General features: G+C 42.2%; 1 protein-coding gene and 1 pseudogene across 1 annotated transcript in view; one reads left to right on the forward strand and one right to left on the reverse strand.

The window, feature by feature from the left end:
- The window catches only part of ATG10 (autophagy related 10), a 201797-nt gene that overhangs the window by 82329 nt on the left and 95635 nt on the right, over positions 1 to 23833 (forward strand). The window lies entirely within an intron of this gene.
- On the reverse strand, positions 8741 to 8855 carry LOC119944939 (annotated as a pseudogene).

A 23833-nucleotide genomic window follows, 5' to 3' on the forward strand; every position in this document is an offset into this window, starting at 1 on the left:
GTTCTAATCCCAGATCTACCACTTGTCAGCTGTGTGGTCTTGGGCAAGTCACTTTACTTCTCTGGGCCTCACTTCCCTCATCTGTAAAATGGGGATTGAAACTGTGAGCCCCATGTGGGACAGGGACTTTGTCCAACCCAATTTGCTTGTATCCACCTCCAGCACTTAGTACAGCGCCTGGCACATAGTAAGGACAAATACCACAATTCTTCTTCTTCTTATTATTATTATGAGATGCAAAGGAATGGGAGTCACGTAGTTGGGGTAGATCTTTGATAATTTCTCTTCCCTCCAGTAAGCCGTCAACAACCAGTGGGACCGTCTCTATATGTTGCCAACTTGGACTTCCCAAGTGCTTAGTACAGTGCTCTGCACACAGTAGGCGCTCAATAAATACGATTGAATTACCAGACGCTCCAGAACGTTCAGAACTGTGAACATTCTTGCTGACAATGTTGGTGCACAAATCAGAAGGGAGCAAACCAACTCAAAATGGGTATTTCTGCTCCATTAGAAATAGAAGGAGAAAACCCGGGGTTCGCCAAGTTGAAGAAAGTGATATAGAAGAGATGAGTTGTTTTCTGGTTTCTGAGAGGATAGCCCCCAAAAAATGTGGAAAAAAAATGAACTATAAAGTTCACAGCATTGAATCAATCCAGTCCCTTGAGTATAAAGAAATGTATTAAGTTGGCTCCAGGTCTGTGAGCCAAGCAGAGCCGGGGAACGTCATTGCTCAGCGATGCTTATTGCTCTTTGCACCCTGGACAATCTTGGAGATCAGTTCAATGCTCTGTGCTCAACATGTGGTCATACTGAGCAGGAGTGCAGGGCAAGGCCATACAGGGTAGAGTCGTCTAGTCATTGACTATTTTCAGCCTGAAAAGTCTGTACACCATTAAAATTCTAAGTGAAAGAAGTGCACATGGAAGGGAAATGCATGAAAAGTCATAATAGAATGTGAGGAAGAGTGATCATTGATCCTATTCTGCAAATTCTGTAGTGGTTTTCCATAAAAATGATCTGGAATGGGAAAAAAATTCATTTTTTTAGTTATCAATCATTCCATCAAGGGTATTTATTGAGCACTTACTGTATGCAGAGCACCCTACTATTAATATAGAGTTCCTGATGCCACACTGAACCATCACTTTCTGGTGTTTATCATCAGCTGTAATTCATGCCAAAATGTAAATGAAGACTAAAGTGACTTTTTTTTTTTTTTTTTACAAATCAAAACTTTTTTTGGGATTTTAACTGCCAGTGACTTTACAGCTCTGAAATCTTGTCAAATCATTTGAATAAAACCTTGGCTGTTGTTACCCAGGACAAGCTTTTTGGGAGAGGAATTTTCAGTAAAAAATTTCTCTTGTACAGAACTCGTCTCACATTGAGCCACTCCTAGCACTTGTGGAAGAGCTGCGTGCAGACGGGAATGTTTCTGAACATTACCACTAATCTGCCCCAGAGGCCTGCCTTGGGAACTAGGACGTTGGCATCATAATTGTCAACAATGGCATTTATCAAGCAGTTCTTTTTTTAACGGTATTTCAGCGCTTACTTTGTGCCAGGCACTGTTCTAACCACTGGGGTAGAATCAAGATACTCAGGTTGGTCACAGTCCATGTACCACATGGGGCTCCCAGTCTTAACCCCCATTTTACAGATTTGATAACTGAGGCACAGAGAAGTTAAGTGACTTGACCAAGATCACATTCATTCATTCATTCATTCATTCATTCAATCGTATTTATTGAGTGCTTACTGTGTGCAGAGCAGTGTACTAAGCGCTTGGGAAGTCCAAGTTGGCAACATATAGAGACGGTCCCTACCCAACAGCGGGCTCCCAGTCTAGAAGGGGGAGACAGAGAACAAAACATATTAACAAAATAAAATATATAGAATAAATATGTACAAATTAAATAAATAAAGAGTAATAAATACAAAAAAACACATAGTGGAGCTGGGCTTAGAACGCAGATCCTTTAACTCCCAAGCCTGTGCTCTTTCCATGAGCCATGCTGCGTCTCACTTGTTATATTGTACAAAGAACGTGGGGCCATAATAAAAAGTAAAGTTGCAGTCCCTGACTGACTGATAATGGAATTTATAAAGTGCCCACTGTGTACAGCGCACAGTACTCAGTTCTGGGAAAACAGTTCCTGTTCCTCAAGGGATTCACGATCTAACTGACCTAGTAAGGAACACACAGTTCCCGAAATGAAGAGATTACATGGAAAAAGAGTCCACAGAGAGGGAATCTTTAGTGTTTGCAGTGGGACTGTGGCTCGGACAGCGGGGGGAATTTTTGCTGCTTCTACTGCTACTTCTCCTGCAGTGAGTAGGACACCTGCAGAGGTCCATGAAAACCATATTGGGGTTTTGGGCTGATGTCAATCAATCAATCAATCGTATTTATTGAGCGCTTACTGTGTGCAGAGCACTGTACTAAGCGCTTAATGTCACCGTCTGATGTCACCATCAGAGCGGCAATCTGCCAGGACTTCACTCACTCCCTTGCTACCAGAGCTGAGACTGCTGTCGCCCTGAAGCCCGTAGATTATTCCCTCCCCGTCACCGCCTCTCAGGGTGCTTCCAGGATCTGGACTGTAAGCTTGCTGGAGGCAGGGAATGGGTCTGTTTTATTGTTGTTTGTACTCCCTCAGGTATTTAGTACAGTGCCCAGCACACAGTAAGCTCGCAATAAATACCACTGATAGATTTATCCGGCTCTCTTCCTTGCCATCGGAGCTATAAACTGCCAGGACCTCTCTCGCTCCCCCACCCCCAGATTTGGGTTTTGCCGGCTATCCGGAAGCCCGTGGAGTATCCCTTTCCCAAATATCTTTATGTTTGGTTGCTTCACTTGACTTTATTTTCGTATCTGTCTTCCCTGCCAAATTTTGTGATTGTTATTTATTGAGGGCTTACTGTGTGCAGAGTACTGTGCTAAGTGCTTGGGAAAGTACAGTGTCTCAGAGTTGGCAGACACATTTCCTGCCCACAACGAGCTTACAGATTGTAAACTCTGTGAGGGCAGGGATTGTTTCTAATGACTTTGTGTTACTCTCCCAATTTCTTAGAGAGCAAGCATTCAGTAAAAAGTATTGCAGCATGGCTCAGGAGAAGCAGCATGGCTCAGTGGAAAGAGCATGGGACTGGGAGTAAGAGGTCATGGGTTCTAATCCCGACTCCACCTCTTGTCAGCTGTGTGACGTTGGGCAAATCACTTCACTTCTCTGTGCCTCAGTTACCTCATCTGTAAAATGTGGATTAAGACTGTGAGCCCCACATGGGACAACCTGATTATCTTGTATCCCCCAGCGCCTGGAACAGTGCTTGGCACATAGTAAGCGCTTAACAAATACCATTATTTGGCTGCCAGGGCCTCCCTTCATAACTTTGGATTCATTCAGTTGTATTTATTGAGCGCTTACTGTGTGCAAAGCACTGTACTAAGCGCTTGGGAGAGTACAATATAACAATAAACAGACACAGTCCCTGCCCACAATGAACTCACAGAGGTTGAGAAGCCACAGTCACCTGGGATCTGGGACTTATTCTTTTGTCCTAGGGGGTTACAGTGAAATTCTGGAAATAGTTAAGGGTATTAGGTGGTATTTCTATGGAGCAGGCAAACTGCTCCATATTCATTCATTCAGTTGTATTTATTGAGCGCTTACTGTGTGCAGAGCAATATACTAAGCGCTTGGGAAGTACAAGTCAGCAACATATAGAGACGGTCCCTACCCAACCAGAGCTCATAGTCTAGATGGGGGAGACAGACAACAAAACAAAACATGTAGACAGGTGTCAAAACCGTTAGACTAAATAGAATTATAGCTGTATGCACATCATTAATAAAATAAATAGAGTAGTAAATATGTACAAGTAAAATAGAGTAATAAGTCTGTACAAATATATATATATATATATATATATATATATATATATATATATATATATATATATGCAGGTGCTGTGGGGTGGGGAAGGAGGTAGGGCCAGGGGGCGATGGGGAGAAGGAGAGAATAAAGGGGGCTCAGTGTGGGAAGGCCTCCTGGAGGAGGTGAGCTCTCAGTAGGGCTTTGAAGGGAGGAAGAGAGCTAGTTTGGTGGATGTGTGGAGGGAGGGCATTCCAGGCCAGGGGAAGGACGTGGGCCAGGGGTCGACGGCGGGACAGGAGAGAACAAGGCACAGTGAGGAGGTTAGCGACAGAGGAGTGGAGGGTGCAGGCTCGTGGAGGGTGCGGCCTGGGCTGGAGAAGGAGAGAAGGGAGGTAAGATAGGAGGGGGCGAGGTGATGGACAGCCTTGAAGCCAAGGGTGAGGAGTTTTTGCTTGATTCAGGAGTTTTTGCTTGATTCATATCTTGTGGGCCCCAGGTTCTGAACCAGGAGAGCAGTGTGCGTAATTCTGTGCCCCTTGGGAAAAATGGTTCTCTTGGGATCCTTTAGGAGAGCCGGGGGGAAGTGCCAAATGAAACAAGTCAGCTGTTAATAAAGTACATTAGTGTCCAAATGAAGCTTCAGTGTTTTCATTAATTGCCAAGCAGAGTTAAAACAAAGTAGCATCTTCCCCTCTCCGCAAGCTTGTGTTTCAGTGTCCCATCAGGCCTGGCCAAGGATCAGTATCCTTGCTTGGATACTTCCATGCCAGGTATCAAAAGATTCAGAACACCCCAGCACCGCACTCTAGGCAGCCATCGAATGGTACCCTGCCCATTGAATTTCATCATCATCAATCGTATTTATTGAGCGCTTACTGTGTGCAGAGCACTGTACTAAGCGCTTGGGAAGTACAAGTTGGCAACATATAGAGACAGTCCCTACCCAACAGTGGGCTCACAGCCTAAAAGGGGGAGACAGAGAACAAAACCAAACATACTAACAAAATAAAATAAATAGAATAGATATGTACAAGTAAAATAAATAAATAGAGTAACAAATATGTACAAACATATATACATATATACAGGTGCTGTGGGGAAGGGAAGGAGGTAAGATGCGGGGGTGGAGAGGGGGACGAGGGGGAGAGGAAGGAAGGGGCTCAGTCTGGGAAGGCCTCCTGGAGGAGGTGAGCTCTCAGTAGGGCCTTGAGTTTCCTGCCATGACAAGGCTGGGAGGGGAAGGGGATTGGAGCAATGGTGACAAACCCTCTGCAGCCAGGTTTTGGGGTGCCAAGATTAAATGTCCCTCCTCTCCTTCCCGGGCCCCACCTCTTTACCCAAGCTCTGAGCTTTCCCTGGAGCTCATATCTGCTACATCACCTCCCACCGCTCTTAAATCACAGCTAAAGGCCCATCTCCTCGAAGAAACTTTTTTCTGATTTTTCCACTCACTCAACTCCTTCCGGCTCAGTCTTAAAATTATTTAATCTCTAGGAACACATTTGTATTGATTGAATGAAAGCCTCTTTCTCCTTTCCTATTAGATTATCAACTCCTGGAGTGCCTGAACTGTGTCTGTTCCTTAGTACCCAGGACAGTTTTAGGCATCTTAAGGGTGCTCAGCAAATGCTGGTTGCTTGATTAGGGTAAGGTTGATATTTCACATAATATGATTAGTTGTTTTAGCCAGATATTGCTGAGTTTTCTTCCAAAGAAAATAATTGTTGACCTCTGCAGAATGTAGTGGGTCAAAAATGTTTTAATTTTAAACATTTTCATGTTTTCTTTTGTGTTTGCAATTTTAAGTGAGAGCCGTAGTACAGTTGAAATCAGTCTATCGGGAGTATTTATTGGACGCTTTACTGAATACTGAGCACTGTCCTAAGTGCTTGGGAGAGTAATCAATCAGTCAATAAATTGTATTTATTGAATGCTTACTATGCGCAGAGCACTCTACTAAGTACTTGGGAGAGTACAGTATTACAGAATTAGCAGACATGTTCCCTGCCCCTGTGAGCCCATTGTTGGGTAGGGACTGTCTCTGTATGTGCCCGACTTGTACTTCCCAAGCGCTTAGTACAGTGCTCTGCACAGAGTAAGCGCTCAGTGAATACGATTGAATGAATGAATGAATAACAACCTTACAGTCTAGAGTGGGGGGCAGGCATTACTAAGTAGGAATAAATAAGTAATTTATAATAATTTAAAGATATATACACGAGTCAAATGTCCGAAGGTCACAGTTCCGAGTTCATAGACAATAAAGAAGAAAGAGCGAGCTGGGGGAAAGTTTAATCAGGGAAGCCCTCTTAGAGGAGGTGTAACTGTAATAATGCTTTGAAGGTGGAGAGTGTGGTGGTCTGGCAGATATGGAGGGGAAGGGAGTTCCATGCCAGGGGAAGTTGGTTGGCGGCTAGATAGATGAGATTGGGATTCAGTGGGTAAGCTGGAATTAGAGACCAATGCGAACTGGTCTCTACTGGGAGATGAATGAGGTGACGTAGGATGGAGCGAGCTGATGGAGTGCTAAAGATAATAGGAATTTCTGTCTGAAGCGGAGTACAGTAGAAAAGTGTTGGTAGACACAACCCCTGCCCTCTTGGAGGTTACTGGTTAGAGGGGAGGGCGGATATTAAAATAAATTACAGATAGGAGGAATGAGAGACTGTAAAGATACGTTCAGAAGTGCTGGGGGGTGGGTATCAAAGTGCTTAAGGGGTACAGACCCAAAGACATGGGTGACAGAGAAGAGAGGGTGACTAGAGGAAGAGAGGGGTTGGTCAGGGATGACCTCTTGGGGGTCACGTGATTTTAGGAAGGCTTTGAAGATGGGCCTCTGGTTCATCGCTTGGTTTGCTGCTGCGCTTCATTATGCCTTCAGAACATTTGTTCTGCCTTTCCTGCTTGTGTGTGTGTCCCCTTTCAGTCACCGTAGAGAAGCTGCTCGAGAGCCCTGATGTTGTAAATCTTCTTCTGACATGCTTTTCCATACTGAGGAGGGCCTTTGGTGGCTAATGAAACTAATAGAAAAGCCAAGTACCTCTCTCATGGTAGGGCCAAAACTCCATGGTGTAGATGGTTGTACACCCCAAATTTTACCTACACTGTAGCAGTTCACCAAGCCATCTCTTCGTCATCTGCAATATGTAGTGTTTCTTCCCTTGTGCCTAACTCAGTATTTGGGGTAATTACTGGCACTTGGAGAATTGAGCTCTTCATTAAAATACAGTAGATTCCTTGGATAGCCAAACCTGTTTTGTAGCTGACAAGGGCCCTGGCCCAGTCGTGGTACACACATACAAATCAGAGTCTTTCATTTATCCTGCTCTGTTTTGGGGTAGAGTTGGGAATGTTTGCCTTGAAGTACATACTATCTCAGCTATTCCCAGGCTACAAAGAGGAAATATGCCTGAAGGCTTTCCTTTGAAGTCCATGGAATTGAGAGTTGGGGTAGAGAGGTGGTTCATCAGAAAACGAAAACATCAGAGATGATTGTTGTTATTTCCTATTTCTTGAGCACCAGTGGTGTACCTGCTCTTCACATTTCTCACATAACTGGCTTTCCTCACTGTGGGGACATAATTCAGACTGACTCTACAGAGTCCATCTGGCTTTGACCAGTGTGGCAGGCTTTAAGACGCAGTCACATTTAGAAAACATGGCCTTTTGTTTTGTGGTAGTATTTATTTGGGGGAATTTCTCATAAAAAATTTTTCCTGTGTCCATTTGCTTTCCTTTGAAAAATAACTGGTGAATATATTCATGGGGGGATTTTTTTCTTCGAACCACATCAAATTATACAGAAGTGTTAATAGAAACGTATCTAATATGCATGTATTTATGTTTCCATTATATTAGTTTAAATTGAATAACTACTTTTATCTTTAATTTCATTCATTCAATCATATTTATTGAGCACTTACTATGTGCAGAGCACTGTACTAAGCGCTTGGGAAGTACAAGGTGGCAACATATAGAGACAGTCCCTACCCACCAGTGGGCTCAATCCTGAGATGAGATCTCATTTGCCAAACTTGAGTCCGAAGTGAAGTTTTGCAGTAGTCAGTCAAAAATAAAAAGTTTATAATAGACCTTATTTAACTGACCTTTAGGCATAACAGGTTTTTTTATACACAACCTGACCTTACTCTGAGTTGTCTAGGGTTATGACTTCTTAAAACGTCTCTCACGATTCATAAATTTTCCCCCCCCCAGCCACCACCACTGCTTTAAGTAGATTTCTGAAGAAAGTGAAGGCAAGAGAGAAATGGGTAAAGACACATTTTGGATGCTGGGTTCTAGGTTGATTGCTTTGCATGACTTGGGGTAATTTGAGTAGCAAATGTGTTTCAGTGTCTGCAAGACCCCACTTCAACATGTAGCAGCATGCAGTAGAGAAAAGGTTCTTTCAGCAAGTGTTTAGGAAAATATGTTCCAAAAGATCTGCACAAGATTAGTGTAACCGAGTGTTCCTCTCTGTGGCTTCCTGTTTTGGAATTAAATGCCTTCAGGATACTTAGAATATCTCAGTTTAGAAAAACAAGAATTTAACCTCTTGTGTACCTTGGAAAGAGAAAAGGAATGTTTTAGACTGTAAGTTCGTTTTGGGCAGGGAACACGTCTGCTAATTCTGTTGTAGTGGAATAATAATAACAATAATAATAGCATTTATTAAGCGCTTACTATGTACAAAGCACTAAGCGCTGGGGAGGTTACAAGGTGAACAGGTTGTCCCATGTGGGGCACACAGTCTTCATCCCCATTTTCCAAATGAGGGAACTGAGGCCCAGAGAAGTGAAGTGACTTGCCCAAAATCACACAGCTGACAAGTGGCAGAGCCGGGATTTGAACCCATGACCTCAGACTCCAAAGCCCAGGTTATTTCCACTGAGCCACGCTGCTTCTCTTTACACTTTCGATCTCACTTCTCTAGTCACATACTACAGAAATGATCCCTGAAAGTATAGTCTACTCTCCCAAGAGCTTAATACAGTGCTCTGCACCTAGTAAGTGCTCAATAAATATGATTCATTATATCATTTCAGGAATGCTATAATCTAACTTTAAGCTTTTTGTTGTTGCAGACCAGCTAGTCTGGGAAATAGGCAAAAGAGGAAGCATAATTCAGCATGCTTCATTTTTTTTTAACGCATGGAATATTAAATTATATATATTCCTCTCCCCCTCCTCCCCCTCCCCATCCCCCTGCCTTACCTCCTTCCCCTCCCCACAGCACCTGTATATATGTATATATGTTTGAACATATTTATTACTCTATTTGTACATGTTTATTCTAATTATTTTATTTTGTTAATATGTTTTGTTTTGTTCTCTGTCTCCCCCTTCTAGACTGTGAGCCCACTGTTGGGTAGGGACCGTCTTTATATGTTGCCAACTTGTACTTCCCAAGCGCTTAGTCCAGTGCTCTGCACACAGTAAGCGCTCAGTAAATACGATTGAATGAATGAATGGAGTTTTTAATATGTGTTACATTATTTTAAAATCATTTATGTACATGAAAATAATCTACTGTTCCCGCCTGAGTTCAGTAGAAGCCGTTCCACTAGAATTATTGGGAAAATGCAGCCTGGTTTTGGATTCTGGGGGTTTTGGGAGACTGCTCTGCTTAGGGGGCTATTGTTGACAAGCACAGCTTTGGAAATCAGTTAATTGCTACTGCAGGACCAGCTGAGGGAGCACAAAACACTATCGTATTGAAGTTATAGCTAAACGGTGCACAATATATGTTTTATTCTGCTTCAAAGTTTCTAAAGATTTGAAATTCACTCGTATCGTTTCACTACAACACCCGCATGCTTCTAGTTTCTTACTAAAATAGGGTGAATTGTTGGACGACAGCCCCTCAAGATGGCTGCAGACATCCAGCAAACTATTAATGAAATTGCTCACCTTCTCTAGGGCCATTTCATCAGTCACAAAAAATCCTGTGATGATAATAATAATAATAATAATAATAATGATGATGATCATGGCATTTATTAAGTGCTTACTATGTGCAAAGCACTGTTCTAAGCACTGGGGAGGTTACAAGGCGATCAGGTTATCCCATGAGGGGCTCACAGTCTTAATCCCCCTTTTACAGATGAGGTAACTGAGGCCCAGAGAAGTGAAGTGACTTGGCCAAAGTCACACAGCTGACAAGTGGGGGAGCCAGGATTTGAACCCATGACCTCTGACGCCAAAGCCTGGGCTCTTTCCACTGAGCCATGCTACTTCTCTATTTGTTAAATGCTCATTATAATAATAATAATAATAATAATGATAGCATTTATTAAGCATTTACTATGTGCAAAGCACTGTTCTAAGCACTGAGGAGATTACAAATTGATCAGGTTGTCCCATGGGGAGCTCACAGTCTTAATCCCCATTTTACGGATGAGGTAACTGAGGCACAGAGAAGTGAAGTGAGTTGCCCAAAGTCACACAGCTGACAAGTGGCGGAGCCGGGATTTGAACCCATGACCTCTGACTCCAAAGCCCGGGCTCTTTCCACTGAGCCATGTTGCTTCACCAAGCACTGTTCTAAGCACAAGGGTAGATACCAGATAATCAGGTTGGACACAGTCCCCGTCCCACGTGGGGCTTACAGCCTTAATCCCCATTTTACAGACGAGGGAACGGAGGCACAGCATACTTCTAATTTCTTAGTAAAATAGGGTGAATTGTTGGACGACAGCCCCTCAAGATGGCTGCAGACATCCAGCAAACTATTAATTAAATTGCTTACCTTCTCTAGGGGCATTTCATCAGTCACAAAGAATCCTGTGATAATAATAATAATAATGGTGATGGCATTTATTAAGCGCTTACTATGTGCAAAGCACTATTCTAAGCGCTGGGGGGAAACAAGGCCATCAGGTTGTCCCACGTGGGGCTCAAAGTCTTAATCCTCATTTTACAGATGAGGTAACTGAGGCACAGAGAAGTTAAGTGACTTGCCCAAAGTCACACAGCTGACAAGTGGCGGAGCAGGGATTTGAACCGATGACCTGTGACTCCAAAGCCCATGCTCTTTCCACTGAGCCATGCTGCTTCTCTGTGATAAATTTCGGTGGCTAGCAATTTGTATATCATTTGTATTTTGCATGCCTACATAACTCATAATAATCATAATGCCATTTATTAAGCGTTTACTCTGTGCAAAGCATTGTCCAATGCCAAACTGATTTTTCAGTTTCCCCAAATTTTACCTGATCACATTCAATCCTTACTTCATTACTTTATTTTACTTATCCTCTTTAGCGTTTGTGACAGTTCGCTCAGTTTGAAACATTCGGTTTTAATATAACTAACCTGCCGGCTCCTCCCGACTTCATAGAGTAAGCATGTGCCTTAAAATAGAAAGGATAATTTGTTTCATATCGAAAACTAACAGTTTCATTTAATTTTGAAATAGACGTGGAAATGATGAAACAAAAATTAATCCTTTGAGTAAAACGGTTATCAAAGTGAATTTGTTATGGGGTAGAGATGTACAAAATGGAAATGAATCCTATCCCTCTGGACTGTAAGTTTCTTGTGGGCAGGGAACGTGTCTCACGATTCTATTATATTGAACTCTCCCAAGCGCTTAGTGGAGCGGTCTGCCCTCAGTATGGACTCAATAAATACGATGATCCTTTTCTCTATGCTTTTATGGAATTTTACTTTAAATGTATCTTAGTCTGCAGTACATTGGTATTATAGATTCTAATTACTATAGCTTAGAGGCTAGAATTATGCTTGTATTATTTCATTTTGTCTTCTGTTTGGGCATTGGTAAATCTATTTTAAATCCAAATGGAAAATATTTGCACTTTATTGTAACCTCCTTGAGGGCAGGGATCATGTATGCTAAGTCTCTTGAACTCTCCCAAGCCCTCTGCTCATAGTGGGAACCAATAATCTAATTTCATTTGGCGCTTCGATAATCGGATCGAAAAAACTGAGCTTTTTCAGTTCCCGATATCTATTATGTGGTGAATTTTTGCATATTTTAAAAAGTTTCAACACATGATTACATAAAATAGTTCAGGATTAACTTTAGTTTAAACCGATCTTGGAATAAATCAGGGTTGAAATGCCTTAAATATCTCCAGTGCTTTTTTTTTCTTTCCCCCTCTTCAAAAACCAGCCTCCAGCATCTATCTAAGGCTCACCTTCAAAAGATCGAGGCTTGGGGAACGCGAAAGTCCTCAGTATTATCATCCCAGTTATTGGGATTGGAGGATGGGGGAGCAAAACCAAACCTTGCTCCATAATCTTTTCCCAGCCTCAGTGTTTGCCCATCTCCTGGAAAATTTTCACTATTGACCTCTGCCTTGGGGTTTTCACTTCCATTAGTAGGGATACCAACCTTCCACTATTTCTGCAGAAATAGAGCCTGCATATACTATTAATAGTAATAATAACAATAATGGTAGTAATTGTGTTGTTTGTCAAGCGCTTAGTGTGGGCCAGTCAATCAAGCAATCAATCAATCGTATTTATTGAGCGCTTACTATGTGCAGAGCACTGTACTAAGCACTTGGGAAGTACAAATTGGCAACATATAGAGACAGTCCTTACCCAACAGTGGGCTCACAGTCTAAAAGATGCGACTGAATGAATGAATGAATAAATAAATAAATAAACAGTCACTGAACGAAGCACTGGCTCAGTGGAAAAGAGCCCGGGCTTTGAAGTCAGAGGTCATGAGTTCAAATCCCAGCTCCGCCAATTGTCAGCTGTGTGACTGTGGGCAAGTCACTTAACTTCTTTGGGCCTCAGTTCCCTCATCTGTAAAATGGGGATTAAGACTGTGAGCCCCCCGTGGGACAACCTGATCACCTTGTAACCTCCCCAGCGCTTAGAACAATGCTTTGCACTTAGTAAGCGCTTAATAAACGCCATCATCACTGGGGTGGATACAAGCAAATCAGGTTGACCACAGTCCCTGTCCCACGTGGGGTTCACAGTCTCGGTCCCATTTTACAGATGAGGTAACTGAGGCCCAGAGAAGTAAAGTGCTTTGCTTTGACCTTCTGACCCCCAGGCCCCTGCTCTAGCCACTATAAATGCTGTTAGAGTTTTGGTGATAGTGAAAAGATTTATTGCAAATTCTCTTGTCGAGATTTATGTTTGGGATCATGATTTTTTCCTTCGGTCACTGACCCTCATTCATTCCTTCAGTCGTATTTATTGAGCGCTTACTGTGTGCAAAGCACTGTACTAAGCGCTGGGGAAGTACAAGTCGGGAACATATAGAGACGGTCCCTACCCAACAACGGGCTCACGGTCTAGAAGGGGGAGACAGACAACAAAACAAAACGCGTAGACAGGTGTCAAAATCATCAGAACAAATAGAAGTAAAGCTATATTGAGAAGCAGTGTGGCTCAGTGGGGAAGAGCACGGGCTTTGGAGTCCGAGGTCATGGGTTCAAATCCCGGCTCCGCCAATTAGCTGTGTGACTTTGGGCAAGTCACTTAACTTCTCTGTGCCTCAGTTACCTCATCTGTAAAATGGGGATGAAGACTGTGAGCGCCCTCCCCCGCACCCCATGGGACAACCTGATCACCTTGTAACCTCTCCAGAGCTAAGAACAGTGCTTTGTATATAGTAAGTGCTTAATAAATGCCATTATTATTATTATTATATGCACATCACTAACAAAATAAATAGAATAGTAAACATGGACAAGTAAAATAAATAGAGTAGTAAATCTGTACAAATATAGACAAGTGCTGTGGGGAGGGGAAGGAGGTGGGGGGGGGGGGATGGGGAGGTGGAGAGGGAAAAGGGGGCTCAGCCTGGGAATAATACCTCATAATACCAGAAGCTGTTAGGGACTCCATTGCATATGGTAAGTGCTCAAAAAATACCACTAATGGATTGATGAGTGTGGGTGGGAAACCGTGTGGCCTGTTGGAAAGAGCATGGGCCTGGGAATCAGAGGATCTGGGTTATAATCCTGGCTCTGCCAGTTGCCTGCTGGGTGACCTTGGGCAAATCACTTAATTTCCCTGTGCCTCAGTTACCTCATCTGTAAAATGGAGACTCAATGGCTGTTCTTCCTCCTACCTAGACTGGGATCCCTATGAGGGACAGGGATTGTGTCCGACCAAATTAACTTGTATTTACCCCAGCACTTAGAGCCGTGCTTGACACACAGTAAGCACATAATGATGATGATGATGATAATGATGATGATGCTATCACAGGACCTGAATTCCAAGCTTGAGCCCCCAATTTATTTTGAATTCCTATGATGAAAAACAATTGGAAGTGTAATTTGATTTTTTTTTTTTTAGTCATTTCCTTTTATAGGTATAGAGTTTGATTTGGTAGTTGCTCGTACAGGAACAGTAAACCCAACTCATTTTTATTGATTTTTCTGGGATTTTAAAAATAAATTAGGAAAGTGGCAATATGCAATATATTGATACAGTGCCATACATATGTGTGCTAATCTTGACAAGGGAGGTATAGCAGACAGTATATCATTCCTACAGAATATTTAGCACCAGATTTGTGATTTTCTAATTTGGTTTGTAGCTTGCCAAAGAGTATGGGAGCGCATATTTGATCAGAAGCAGATTTGTATCTTGCATAAAATGGAGAATAGATAACGAGTCAGTGCCAAGAAGTAATGCAAAGATGATGTAGTGTAACAGTTCCGATTCCCAAAGAGTTTAATGTGAAATACGAAATGCCACAAGAGAGACCAAATTCTTTTACAAAAAGAAAATTGGTTTTCTGGGCAAATCTACTTCCACCTTGAAAAATAAAATTGCACATTAGAAGAGGAGAATTGAATTCTGTGTTTGCACTGTGTAGTTAGCACTTTCGCTAAGGTGATAAATTTTCTCAAGTACATTATTTACTTCAGACTCCCATTCAGGCCCAGCCAAGCACCTTCCTGGCATTCGGTGAGGATGTTAAATGTTACCCTGGTCTTAACCTCTCTCCTCCTCTATTTTCTCCCTCTCTCATTATTTTGCCCTCTACACTGTAGACTGGAAGTTCCTTGTGGGCAGGGATCACCTCTACAAATTCTTTTTGTATTGTACTTTCTCTCCTGATCCGCACACAGTAAATGCTCAGTAAGTGCCTTTGATTAATTGATTGGAGGGGAGAACACTTCAGAAGTTCAAACTGTGTGGTCATCAGAAGGTAAGAAGGTAGAGAAGCAGCGTGGCTCAGTGGCAAGAGCCCGGGCTTGGGAGTCAGAGGTCATGATCTAATCCCGGCCCCGCCACTTGTCTGCTGTGTGACTTTGGGCAAGTCACTTCACTTCTCTGTGCCTCAATTCCCCCATCTGTAAAATGGGGATTAAGACTGTGAGCCCCAAGTGGGGCGACCTGATCACCTTGTATTCTCCCCAGCACTTAGAACAGTGCTTTGCACATAGTAAGCGCTTCACAAAAGCCATCATTATTATTATTATTATTATTAGGAACAATTCTTATTTTTTCTTCTGCAGTTCTTGGCCAGAATTTTATTTTCTATTTTTCAGAATGGTAAGAGTTACCAAGGCCACTTTACCGATGGGTCTGGGCCCGGCCCCCAGTTATCTCTATATCATATTCTTTGATCTGGGATTCACAGCCTGGGTACCTATAAGGCTTAAATAAACTTCAGAGTCATGCCTGAATGAAAGGCAATCCACCTCTTCCCCTGTTGGGCCGCCCAGGGGGTGAAGAGAACTCTTCCATGGTATCATTCTAGTACATATCTATTCTATTTATTTTATTTTGTTGGTATGTTTGGTTTTGTTCTCTGTCTCCCCCTTCTAGACTGTGAGCCCACTGTTGGGTAGGGACTGTCTCTATGTGTTGCCAACTTGTACTTCCCAAGCGCTTAGTACAGTGCTGTGCACACAGTAAGCACTCAATAAATGCGATTGATTGATTGATTGATTGATTGATTGAATGGGTATTTCCCTCACAGACTCCACCACAGTCTATTTGTAGATGCCCTAGAAGCTCATGCAGAGTGCTCCTATATCCATTTCAAAAGTCAAAGTCAGTCGATTGTGACCTTTCGTGTGTTGGGGGGAAGTTAGGGGGGCGGAGGGGAAGTAATGTAGGTGTGCAGGTGAGCCTCTCGTAAGATGCCAGCCTTTGACGTGGAGTGCAGTTCTGTGAGGAATTCCGATACAGAAAAGTTAGATCATTTTATTTTTTAAAAAAATATTTCAGTGCTGGAGTATACTCTGGCATCTTACTCTGGGTGTTTTTTATTTAGTTATGCTTTACTGAATCATCAGTAATTGAAAATTTACCTCAAAGTACACTTTTTTAACGTGTTGGTTTTTTTTTTTACCCTTAGTGGTGTCTGAACAGGTCACTTAACTTTTCTGTGCCCAAGTTATTTCATCTGTCAAATGGGGACTGAAACTGTGAAGTCCCACATGGAACCTGGGCTGTGGCCAACCCGATTAGCTTGTGTCTACCCTAGCATTTAGTACAGTGCCAGGCACATAGTAAACACTTAACGAATGGCATGAACAAACGTTGCGTTTTTGCTGAATTTTTTTGTGTCTGAGGTACTATTAAAAAGTATCATCACTATCTGACATTCATTTTGACTGCATGGCTCTTCGATAGTGTTTTGGGAGACATGGTCCTTGGCCTCGGAGGGGACAAATCAAATGGAATCGCAGGATGGATAAACACAAATAAAATCTCAATGTAAATTTAGGTTAACCCACACTTATATGTCTCGAGAAGCGTGGATAAATTGGGTACATTTGGGTGGAGTACTTTCTGGAGGCTTCCTGAAAGAGATGCACTGTGAACTGAATCTTAAAAATGAGAAGAATGCAGTCTGGCAAAAGAAAGAGGGTCAGCATCTGTGTTCCAAGCTTGTGGGAGAATCCAAGTCAAAGCTTGGCTTGGGGGTAAGGAAGATTGGAGTGTAAGCAGAGAAGGGCAAAAAGTTTGCTGGCGAGGCAGTACTGGTGGAGGGAGTAGTGAATGTGGGCAGAGGCTTCAAGGATTCAGTTCCAGCACATCTGGAAGTGCCTGTTCATCGTCCTGGCATCTGGCAGTCCTGATAATAGCGTTGTCGTCTGTAGTAGTGACCATGATAGCCATCGCACATTCAAGTCTAGAATAGAAAACGTTAAATTATGTAGTCACTCAAACACCTCCCTCCCCAAACACAACACCACCACTTTCACTGCAAATCAAGCACTGGTTAAGGATGCAGTTTGTGTGTTGTGGGGGGTCATGGGAACATAGAAGGGGTGGAGATGTGGGCCGAAAATGGAAAAGCTCTGGCCATTTCCACCCACTCAAACCAGTTGGATTTCATGTTTGACATTTTGAAGTACCAGACCACACCGATTGCGATCCTTTTTTTTCCATGAAGTCAACGTATCATTTCTCTTTCTAAAAGCCTGTGCCAAAGAATAAGGCACCCAGAAGTTAGTTCAAAACGTGAAACACGGGGGGAGCAGAAAAAGGTTTTGAAAGAAATGTCTACTTGTAGACGAAGGGCAATTCCTCGGCTACTTGCTGCTGTTTTCGCGGTCCGCTGCTCCTTTCACTTGAATAGATTTTTGCAGTTTTTCACCTGCAGTAACATTTTGAAGCAATTAAAAGGCAAACACGATTTTCAAGTATTCTAAACGATTGTTAATGCATAAGGGTATTATTATAACTTTTTGTACATAATTTTACATGTATGGCTGCTTTGGGGAACTGGAATTCTTTAGCTCGAAGACTTTTTTTTTGGTTGCTATGGGTTTTTTTTTAAAGTATACCTCTTGGTTTTTCCCCCCCTAGTTTTCTATAGAAAGCAAATTCTTGCAAGAATGACATGTTTCCTTAACAATTGCCTGGCAAGAAAGAGATGAAGGGCAGACAAAGGAGTATTTTTGGGAATTGAAATATGTGAAGAATCTATCTGGCTTCAGGGATTCATTTCTTATCCAAATTTAATTATTTGGCATCATTTCTTTGGTGTCTTAACGACTTTGTCTGCCTCTTTAATTCATAAATAGTCTGTAAAGTGATCTTTTAACTGAGAATGCAACAGATACGATGTTTAGGCATAAGCAGCGTTGAAGAAAGTGGAATTGAAGTCACTTAACTTTTCGCATTTATATATCAAGGGCACAAATGTGCAAACCTCTCAATTCTAATAATTTAGAATTTTTTAAAAAAATTTTGTGGCTTAAACCTCTCCTGAATTGATCAGTAATCACTGATCAGAAAATGTCTCTTCAAATTTAATTCTTTAGTTCAACTTTGAAATTCCTTTTGTCAAAAAAAGTCTGCTGAATTTTGTCGATTTTACTGTCCTCCCTGAGAGACTCTTTTTGTTTCTGCTATAACACCCTTTGAGGGGACATAGTCGTTAAGAGACTTACCCCTAAATCATTTTCAAAGCAATTACCAAAGGGGAATTTTTCAGGCAAATTTAGAATAAAAGCATGAAAGAACTGGAGTAACAATTCAGCCTCCAGACCTCCCAAGAACTAAGTCTGAAAGTGAGAACCCCCAGTGTCCTAGCCATGGTGCTTTGTTGGAATAGCTGTCTGGCGTAAAGAGCTCACTCTGTATTCCCAAAGCCAGAGGACGGGAGGCCCCTGAGGCATTAGAACAGAGAGTTCCACTTCTTACCATTAAAAGGGTTTTTATGATCTAGGTCCAACTTCTAGATTAGACTGACTCAGGAAAAAAGAGCAGAACTTGAAAAAATTAGTTTGATCTCTTCCACAAGTTTGGTACGCTATTATCATTTGTTAATGCTGCCTGCTTATCTGAGTTTTGCCCTAAGGATAATAAAAATAGTAGTAATAATAATAACATTTGTTAAGCATTTACTCTCTGTCAAACACAGTTCTAAGAACAGGGGTAGATAAAGTTAATCAGGTTGAACACCATTCCTGTCCCTCATGGGCCTCATAGTCTAAGTAGGAGGAAGAACAGGTGTTTCATTCCCCTTTTACAGCTGAGGAAACTAAGGCACAGCGAAGTTAAGTGATTGTCCAAAGTCACATAGCACAGAAATGGCAGAGCCAGGATTAGAACCCAGGTTCCCTGATTCCCACGTTTGTCTCTTTCCCCAGGCCACTCTGCTTCCCTTAATAATTGATATTTACTTTGTATTGTACTCTCCCAAGCGCTTAGTACAGTGCTGTGCACATAGCCCTCGATGAATACTGTTGGTTGATTGATTCATGGTCACTTAGAGTGCTGCAGTCCTACTCTCCCAAGTACAGGGCTCTGTACATAGTAAGTATTCATTAAGTGTCACCGATCTGTTGAAGACCCAGTTGGCCCTCTCCCAAGAGACCCAAAACATTCGTGTGGTCTCCTGATCCCCTGCAGTTGCTCTGTTTTGAATGGAAGCCATGTGGCTGATCCTGGCTGAAGCAGAAGCTGAAGTGGTCCAGTTTTTCTTTGATGGGACATGAGCAGTTGCCTCTGTGAACTGCTGTGTAGCCCCAACAATCTGGGAGTCAGCCGCACAGTTCATTCATTCATTCACCCAGTCGTATTCATTGAGCACTTATTGTGTGCTGAACACTGTACTAAGTGCTTAGAAAATACAATTTAGCAATAAAAAGAGACCATCCCTCCCAACAACGGGCTTGCACAGTTGCATTTATCAACTCTCCCCATTCCCCGTCACCCCCAAAGCAGTACCTTGGCCTACTTCCCGGTTGGTCCAGTCTACCTATGCCTCGGTGACTGGCTCGTCAAATCCTCTCCCTCCCTTCCCCTGTCTTAAACACCAAGAATAGAAAGGCTGCAGAGACTCTGGAGACACCTGGCTGGCTCCAAGCTATTTGTTTTTTTCTGCCCCATTCCCACCTCATTGGTTTGGCACAGTAAAGCAGAGGTTTTTTCTGGGGTTGAAAAATGTAGAGACATTTTTTCAGGCTCCCCCTCCACCCTAAGTGGGGATTGATAAAATGATAATGAAGTGACTCTTGAGAGTCTGGGAAATTTGGGAGCCCAGAAAGAAGTGGGAACACATGACGGACCAAATTACACACTCTTAAGAAAAGTGAAAAGAACCTTCATTGGTTGGAAATAATTTGAAGTAACTCTTGGGTTGTTTAAACTGGCGATTGACATCTAACATTTCAAATGAATTTATAATTCATGAAAAGTTTATTAGACTGTCATCACAGAAACTTAAATTTCTTAGAATGATTGATACGGAGAATCACAGATACATAAGACTGACAACTCCCGTTTCATTTGATATTGCCAGAGTTCGGAGAACTCCCTGGCTTGCTAGGTTTATTGGATAAGAATTAGTGCACGGCAGAAGTGATGCCACAGTTATGTCTAGTGTCGTCAATATGAGACTTGCCATTTTTTTCCTAGTTGGAATGAACAAGAATTAGCTAACCAAGGACCCATCTATCTTTTAGTAGTTTCTGTCACAAATTAAACCCATTAGCACTTAAAAATACTTACTAATACCCATCCTCAGCAATTTTGTTATATGCTTCAATTGTACATTCAGTTATTTACTTTGATTCCCCGGTCTGTACATATTTTTACACCTGTCTCCCCTGTTAGAGTGTAAGCTCCCTGTGGGCAATGAACATGTCACTTCTCTGTGCTGTGCTTCCTGAACACTTAGTTGGGTGCTCAGTACAAACTATTAGTACAATTAGATGTTGGTTCAGTAATGTGTCTTATTTGAGGGATTGAATCAGGCAAGTTTTAATGCACCATTTCCAGTCCTTTCCCCATTTGAGTTAAACACTCTGCTGTGTTATTCAGATATTCCAAGTGTCACTGAGCACCCCACTACTGTCACTTTAGTAATTGAATAAAAAAAAATGTTGGCTGCCTATTTGCAGTTGGTATTTATTTAGATGTGGTGGTGGGGCAACCCATTATTAGTGAATATGTGCTTTGTAGTCAAGGGTTAAGCTAAGTCATCCTCACTCTTAACCCCTGGTCCACTGGTGGCCGATAGCTCATATCGTAAGGTGGCTGACTGAGGTTAGGGAACAGAATATCTTTGTACACCCTTGGCTCTATCCTCTGCCACAGAAACTTCACTCCTGTTTCCCCAGAATAGAATCCACTATCCACATTAGGTAGGTGGGAATGTCATTTCAAAGACGTAGTCATGGGATAGAGCCATGGCCTAGTAGAAAAAGCACAGGCCTGAGAGCCAGAGGACCTGTGTTCTAATCCCGGCTCTGCCACTTGCCTGCTGTGTGAGCTTGGGTAAGTTACTGCAAGTCTCTGTGCCTCAGTCGCCTCATCTGTAAAATGGATATTCAGTTGTCTGTCCTCTCTCCCTCTTAGTTTGTGAGCTCCACGTGGGACAGGAACTCAGTCCAATCTGATTAACGTGTGTCTGCCCCAGACATATTACAGGGCTTGTCACAGAGTAAACGGTTTAACAAATACTACTCTTCTTGTTGTTATTAGAGGTGGTTGGGAAGATAGTTATCTCAGACTGTGAGAATTACTGCAAAACTCTCAACACAGAATTAAAGGATCATTTTCTTGGAATTAGGGTGATGTAAATTATAGTAATGGCTTTCTCCTCCTCTAAACTGTAAGCTCACTGTGGGCAAGGAATATATCTACCAACTCTGGGCAATTTCCCTTGGTTTCTGACATAGAAAGCCCAAGTGCTTACAACAGTGCTCTGCACATAGTAAGCACTCAATAAATCTGATTGATTGGCAGGAGAGGGGAGGAAGGATTTGCCATTAGAAAAATGGCTTATTGACACACAGATTCTAGAAGTTGGTCAGAGTTTTTGTTAAGGCCTCAAGCTCCTTCTCACAGTAGTGAAGTCAACAAAGGACAAAATGAAGCCACGATCTCCCTAATTGTGTGACAAGGTCTCTTTCTTCCTGATCAGAAGGCCAAGAGCACTTTCGGGAGAGAGAGAATAGGTCAGTCGCTGTACCAAAGTAGTCATTCATCTCTTTAGAGACTGCCAACTGTGGTGCCAGAGAAGGGGCTTTTGTTTGTTTGTTTATCAGTTTTAGTGTCACATCACATCAGGACATCTGTCAGTTAGAAAGTGAACTGAGACTACGTTCTTATTTCATACTAACTGCTGCCAGCCTTGGTTGTATTCAGATAAGTAACCCAGAGAAAGATTCCCTATCTCATTCCAAATCCAATCCTCTTGTTCCCATTATCTTTGAAAAATGTTAAAGCAAATGAGCATAGCATCTCTACATATCCATATAAAATCATGATTCTTTGAAGCCTGCCCAATTTTGATCATAAAAAATTACACTCTGACACCATTCAGGAGCTTTATTAAAATTGGATACAGAAAACGAGTGATCTAAATAAAAAGATTTAAATGCTGAGTTTGGTAGACAAGGCAGGATTTATTGTTATGAAAACTTTCGACAAGATCTTGGACTTTGCATCTCTTTGAAATGTAATACCGAATTTATGTTTCTCAAGGCTTGTGTGTAGTCATTCAAGCGAGTTCCTCCTTTTTTCTTTGTTACAGTAGCTCATGTCATTACATTTCAAATACTGTCTAGTTTGTGTCTTCTCAGTTTAATAATAAAGTAATTGGATACCCAGAAGCATGCAATTTTGGCAGGTAATTATGATGTCATGATCTTATTTGTATTCATGCATTATGCGTTATTTAATATAGGTGACTGCAATGTTTTTTACTCTGTTGTCCCTATTTCAGGGAAAATGATTTTTTTTTGGATATATTCCTAACAGGTAGCCCTCTAAAACATTAACACTCTTTTAGCTTCTTCTCCTCAGTGTGCTTAATTTCTGAAACTCCAGCTGTTTTCCTGAGTTGAACCTGGATGACCGCTATTGTTGAAATTCTGTGCCTTGTTTTTCTCCAGTCTTCTGTTTGAGAAACAAAAGGAAATTGCCCATTTGGAGAGTATCTTAATGAGCAGCTTACCTGTGAGAGCACCCTGAATGGTTTGTGCACATGAAGAATTTAAAATATTACTCATCACGTGCCGTCAGGCCTTGAGCCGGGGTGTCTAACACACAGTCCAAGGGTTGGGATTTGGCCTGCGGAAGTTGGCCACGTGCCGCATGGATCATTATTATTTTTTTAACCTAATTATAAATAATAGCTGTGGTGCGTCTCTCCCTAAAGGCCATGCACGTGTGCAGGTAGTTGAACAGAAGTATGGGGAGAGGAAGAGAAGGGGTCTCCGGGGTCTCCGAGGCCTCGGGCTGGAGTGGTGGGTGTAGTGAGGTGTGATCTAGGATGCAGGGGCATGATGGTGCCCAGGGTTGGAGCAGCAAGGCCTGCTGATCTTCCACAGCGGGAAACCCCGCTGGGACCCTGGAACAGTGCTTTGCACGTAGTAAGCGCTTAATAAATGCCATTATTAAAAAGGGTCCAGGTGGGCAGATTCATTCATTCATTCAATCATATTTATTGAGCACTGTATTAAGCGCTTGGGAAGTACAAGTTGGCAACATATAGAGACGGTCCCTACCCAGCAACGGGCTCACAGTCTAGAAGGGGGAGTCAGACAACAAAAAGCCCTTCAAAGCCCTACTGAGAGCTCACCTTCTCCAGGAGGCCTTCCCAGACTGAGCCCCCTCCTTCCTCTCCCCCCTCCCCATCCCCCCCCGCCTTACCTCTTTCCCCTCCCCACAGCGCCTGTATAGATGTATGTATGTTTGTACAGATTTATTACTCTATTTTACTTGTACATATTTATTCTATTTTATTTGTTTTATATGTTTTGTTTTGTTGTCTGTCTCCCCCTTCTAGACTGTGAGCCCGCTGTTGGGTAGGGACTATCTCTATATGTTGCCAACTTGGACTTCCCAAGTGCTTAGTACGGTGCTCTGCACACAGTAAGCGCTCAATAAATACGAATGAATGAATGAATGAACAAAACAAAACATGTGGACAGGTGCCAAGTTGTCAGAACAAATATATTAAAGCTAGATGCACATCATTAACAAAATAAATAGGATAGTAAATATGGACAAGTAAAATAAATAGAGTA

Source organism: Tachyglossus aculeatus, chromosome 23 (assembly GCF_015852505.1).
Source record: "Tachyglossus aculeatus isolate mTacAcu1 chromosome 23, mTacAcu1.pri, whole genome shotgun sequence".
Lineage (NCBI taxonomy): Eukaryota > Metazoa > Chordata > Mammalia > Monotremata > Tachyglossidae > Tachyglossus > Tachyglossus aculeatus.